General features: G+C 33.8%; 3 non-coding genes across 3 annotated transcripts; all 3 read right to left on the bottom strand.

The window, feature by feature from the left end:
- Positions 1–819: 819 nt before the first annotated feature.
- Positions 820–938, bottom strand: LOC149771917 (5S ribosomal RNA). Its single transcript, XR_016418111.1, has one exon. It is a non-coding gene; the product is annotated as a 5S ribosomal RNA (ribosomal RNA).
- A 906-nt stretch (positions 939–1,844) lies between these two features.
- LOC149771918 (5S ribosomal RNA) lies at positions 1,845–1,963 on the bottom strand. Its single transcript, XR_016418097.1, has one exon. It is a non-coding gene; the product is annotated as a 5S ribosomal RNA (ribosomal RNA).
- A 3,546-nt stretch (positions 1,964–5,509) lies between these two features.
- LOC149771919 (5S ribosomal RNA) lies at positions 5,510–5,628 on the bottom strand. Its single transcript, XR_016418112.1, has one exon. It is a non-coding gene; the product is annotated as a 5S ribosomal RNA (ribosomal RNA).
- Between the last annotated feature and the right edge of the window lie 372 nt (positions 5,629–6,000).

Consider the following 6,000-nt stretch of genomic DNA (forward strand, 5'->3'; position numbering starts at 1 on the left):
ATTATTCCTCTTTCTGTCCTATCATTTGGTTAAAATAAGCGACACCGGCCTATAAGCTAACTTTAAAAATAGGATCTTATCAGATTTGCAAAGGATATCTTCTTGCAACTTGGAGAACTTAACGTTGTGGAAATACAGAAAGTGGAAGCATGGAATATCTATCTAAACTTACTGTAATCAAAACAGAATTTTATAACCCAATTTATTTTGCCAATGGCCCATATTTGAAGTATTCGCTACAGGATGCCAATTTTCAAACTGGCAGACTGAGGTCCTGTTGTACAAGAAATCAATCAATCAATAAATTAATTTAAAAAATTCTCACAATTCATACATTCCATATTTATCAATCAATTAGTTTATAAGAAATACCACAAATAAGTATCCAAAATGAAAGACACTGATGGCATATTTTGCAACTCTTCGCTAGAGACTACACCAGGAATATATGAGAAGAAACTTGAAGGAAGTATTTCGAGGTGAAAGGAGGCAGCTTGTTGTGGTAGTAAAAGTAGAGGAAACTGGATAAATTGAACCGAATTTGTTAATAAGAAATACTGGTCATCTATGATCGCATATTCCAGTAGTAAGGATCGAAACCAAGAGCAGAGAAGTGCGAAGCAACATTTGCTATATTCAGGTCCTATACTTGATTTTTTTAGGATCCGAATTATTGAAGAAAGTTAAGGAAAAAGAGAAAATGAAAGTCTAGAAATTGCTCTATTTATTATTTACATTGAAGAAAGTAAATTTAGTTACAATAAAAGAAAGAAAGAAAAACTTCAACTGTTTTTAGTTATAAAAGAAAAATTAAATTAGAGTCTACAGCACCCGGTATTCCCAGGCGGTCACCCATCCAAGTACTAACCGGGCCCGACGTTGCTTAACTTCGGTGATCGGACGAGAACCGGTGCTTTCAACGTGGTATGGCCGTAGACACAAGTGTGTGTAAATTTAAGACTTATATTCGCTTCTCTCTTCACCGTTTCCGATGTACAGACGTTTACGTTTATGTGCCGTGTAAAATTAGTAATTAAAGTGTACTGATTAAAACTTATATAGATAAAACTGCCTTCATACATTATTCAGATTTGTCGTTCAGGCATTTTCGGACTCGGACATTAGTTGCTTAACCGGAGGTTTACACCTTCAAATGGACTTAAATAACAATGCATTTAAACGAAGAATCAGTTCATTTTTGTTGTTTTTGGGCATTATCATTATTATTATTGTTATTATTTATCTTGTATCAACTGACTAATTCAATAGGTAATAATCGACATCAGCCTATGAGCTACCTTTAAAGACGGACTCGAATCTGATTTGAAACGGATATCGTCTTGCAGCTCGGAAACGTTAAAGTTGTGGAAACACAGAAAGTGCAAGGAAGTGGAAGCAGGGAACATCCATCCAAACTTACTGTAATCAAAACAGAGATTTATACACCAATTTATTTTGTCAATGACCCATATTCGAAGTATTCGCTAAGGGATGCTAAGTTTCACACTGATAGACTGGTGCCCTGCTAAAAAACAGGTAAATAAAATAATTAAAAATAATACATTCCAAATATATCTATCAATTAGTGAATAAGAAATACCACAGACAAGTATCCAAAATGAAAGACATCGATTGCATACGTTGCAATTATTCGCTACAGGCTGAATCCGAAATATCAGAAAAAATTTGGAGGATCTGGACGGCATACGAGGCGGCCCATTTCGATCCTGGAGGTAGAGGAAACTGAAAAATTTGCACCAGATTTGTGAAGAAAAGAAATATTGGCCATATATGATCGCATATCATCACAGTGAGGATGGAACCAAAAAAAAAAAATTAAAAAATGCCTACAACACCCGGTATTCCCAGGCGGTCACCCATCCAAGTACTAACCGGGCCCGACGTTGCTTAACTTCGGTGATCGGACGAGAACCGGTGTTTTCAACGTGGTATGGCCGTAGACATTTGTACGTACAAATTTAAGACTAATATAGGTTGTCTCTTCGTCGTTACATACACTACACACATACATATATTAGACACACACACACACACACAGATATATATATATATATATATATATATATATATATATATATATATATATATATATATATATATATATATATATATATATATATATTAGAGACAGGGGAGAGCTCATCTTACGACAATACATCCCGTCAGTTTCAATCTGTAAGGAAGCAAGAGCTTATTTGATCGCCGATGTCACTGACATGTAGGTTGCCATATTTGTGCAGTCATTTGAATAGTAATACAATGGCGAGTTCCGTGTCAAATTTCATCAAGGTTGTCGTTTTCTTTCGTCAGTCAGCTTCATTAACGACAAATGATGTTATACTCGCAATTATTTCTGAGAAAATAAATCGTATTTCTCTCGATTTCATGCAGATATATCTCGATGAAAGGTCGGTCAAGTTTGCATGGCAGGCTAGTAAGCACAGGGGCTCGCATCGTTGCTCACAATTAAACTGACAGTCATACATTTTATACTATATGTACGACTGATAGTTTCACTGTAAGCAATGATACGAGCCCCCTGTGGCTAGTAAGCAGCTACCCTATGCCGATACCGCATGGTGTCGGCGATTTCCAACGTTTTGATAAGCAAAACAAATATGTCCATACACCCCAATACAAATGTCCAAAGATCAAAAATCGCTATTTTGGGACTATTATGAATTCATTCAAGGACATTCTAAATTACATCATCGCCATACGTCAAGATTGTTAGCACATCAGCACATTCAGAATTGGACTTCATTCAGAAAACCACTGGCATTCATTTGGAACACTACCCTTTTGGACTTGTCATAGAACATTTATGGACTATTTGTGATTTCATTCATAATGCTGAAAAGTATTTAAATTTTCACTTTGTATTCTTTATAAAAATAAATTAAGTCGGTTGATTTAGATTGGCTAAGATAGCATTAAGGTGTTTTTGTTTATATGAGCCAATATCACATTATTCTTTTCTTGGTTTAGATGGGCTAAGTTCACATTATGGTATATTGGTTTAGATGGGCTAAGTTCACATTAAGGTCTTTGGCTAAGTTTCCATTAAGATATTTGGTTTAGATTGGCTAAGTTTGCATTAAAGTGTATTGGCTTATATTGGCAAATTTCACATAGGAATTTGATTTAGATGGCCTAAGTTCACATTATAGTGTTCTGCCAAAGACTGCTTGGTTTTGTTAGGCAATGAGAGTAGTCTTGCTCAATGGTACAATAGGGCAACCAGCTTGATAGAAATCTATCATGTTAACCATTGGACTGATGTACATTTTATCAGTGTAATTTAGAGTCTGTTTAAACCATTCCGAACCCCCCATCTCTCTCTCTCCCTCTCTCTCATATATATATATATATATATATATATATATATATATATATATATATATATATATATACATGAAAGAAATAGTATTTTCAATCTTTCTGATCTGTACTGATATTCTGGTTGAATACTAAAAGTAAATTTAAATATATATAAGGAGTTTGCAAATTTTATAAAAGTCAGCTTGCCTAGCAAGTAGCAGGACAATATGATACAATGTAGAATTTAAGAAAATGTCATTATATGTATTGAAACGTTTGTTTCCTTTGTATCTGTTGATACCTAAAAACCATATCCCAATAATTAAAATTATCTAAGACTATATGTAAATAATACACGTATGTATGTACGTTTGTATGTATGTATGTACACACACAAACGTATATATATATATATATATATATATATATATATATATATATATATATATATATATATATATATATATATATATATCACAAATGACACACACATATCTTAAAACACCCTCAGGGACCCAGGATATATATGATCCGTTTTTACGAGATAAACTTGGTATAATTCAGTATGGTATAATTATCGAGTAAGATCAGTAGAGTTTTTGCCCTTGTTTGCAATCGTTATAGGATAACGCGTTAAAAATGAAATTACACAGAAGTACAATTAATGTTAATAGCTGATAAAGTTATGCGAGCTTTGTTGCATACTCTCTCTCTCTCTCTCTCTCTCTCTCTCTCTCTCTCGTGTGTCAGTATGATAAAGCAAGAAGAAAAAGGAAGAACAGTAAAGAACATATATAAAAAGGTTTATTGAAACAGCGTCTCATCGTGGTGTGGGCACCACGATGCATAGGGATAAATAAAAAAGCGAGTATTCCATTACTTTTCACTTCATTTGATATGCATCCATATGACACAGAACGCTCTCGGTGAGTACAGGGAATCAGATGTACGTCACTGTGCGGGACTAGGTATAAAACATTTCTTGTATTTTTAATTGTAAATTTTTCGGGCATTTAAGTAGAAATTAAATTATTTCAGTTCTAGTGAGAACAACATTTCGACTGTAAAACATAATTTGTTGTCTTGATGCGTTTTCAAGACTCTTGGGCTGATTAGTCACACATCTCTTCAACGTTTCCGATGTACAAATGTTTGTGTGAAGTATAATATTAGTAACTAAAGTGTATACTGATTCAAAGTTCTAATCCAAAAGAAGCAAAACTGGCCTCAGATACTCATATTTGTCACTCATCCATTTTCTGACCCAGATAAGGGGAGAATTCCACGTTGAAATTGACTTAAAATGCAGATTCAGGACATTATTGTTGTTGTTATTATTATTATTATTATTATTCCTCTTTCTGTCCTATCATTTGGTTAAAATAAGCGACACCGGCCTATAAGCTAACTTTAAAAATAGGATCTTATCAGATTTGCAAAGGATATCTTCTTGCAACTTGGAGAAGTTAACGTTGTGGAAATACAGAAAGTGGAAGCATGGAATATCTATCTAAACTTACTGTAATCAAAACAGAATTTTATAACCCAATTTATTTTGCCAATGGCCCATATTTGAAGTATTCGCTACAGGATGCCAATTTTCCCACTGGCAGACTGAGGTCCTGTTGTACAAGAAATCAATCAATCAATAAATTAATTTAAAAAATTCTCACAATTCATACATTCCATATTTATCAATCAATTAGTTTATAAGAAATACCACAAATAAGTATCCAAAATGAAAGACACTGATGGCATATTTTGCAACTCTTCGCTAGAGACTACACCAGGAATATATGAGAAGAAACTTGAAGGAAGTATTTCGAGGTGAAAGGAGGCAGCTTGTTGTGGTAGTAAAAGTAGAGGAAACTGGATAAATTGAACCGAATTTGTTAATAAGAAATACTGGTCATCTATGATCGCATATTCCAGTAGTAAGGATCGAAACCAAGAGCAGAGAAGTGCGAAGCAACATTTGCTATATTCAGGTCCTATACTTGATTTTTTTAGGATCCGAATTATTGAAGAAAGTTAAGGAAAAAGAGAAAATGAAAGTCTAGAAATTGCTCTATTTATTATTTATATTGAAGAAAGTAAATTTAGTTACAATAAAAGAAAGAAAGAAAAACTTCAACTGTTTTTAGTTATAAAAGAAAAATTAAATTAGAGTCTACAGCACCCGGTATTCCCAAGCGGTCACCCATCCAAGTACTAACCGGGCCCGACGTTGCTTAACTTCGGTGATCGGACGAGAACCGGTGCTTTCAACGTGGTATGGCCGTAGACACAAGTGTGTGTAAATTTAAGACTTATATTCGCTTCTCTCTTCACCGTTTCCGATGTACAGACGTTTACGTTTATGTGCCGTGTAAAATTAGTAATTAAAGTGTACTGATTAAAACTTATATAGATAAAACTGCCTTCATACATTATTCAGATTTGTCGTTCAGGCATTTTCGGACTCGGACATTAGTTGCTTAACCGGAGGTTTACACCTTCAAATGGACTTAAATAACAATGCATTTAAACGAAGAATCAGTTCATTTTTGTTGTTTTTGGGCATTATCATTATTATTATTATTATTATTATTATTTATCTTGTATCAACTGACTAATTCAATAGGTAAATAATCGACATCAGCCTATGAGCTACCTTTA

Source organism: Sinohyriopsis cumingii, unplaced genomic scaffold (assembly GCF_028554795.1).
Source record: "Sinohyriopsis cumingii isolate HCF-2022 unplaced genomic scaffold, ASM2855479v2 utg001592l, whole genome shotgun sequence".
In the NCBI taxonomy this organism is placed as follows: domain Eukaryota; kingdom Metazoa; phylum Mollusca; class Bivalvia; order Unionida; family Unionidae; genus Sinohyriopsis; species Sinohyriopsis cumingii.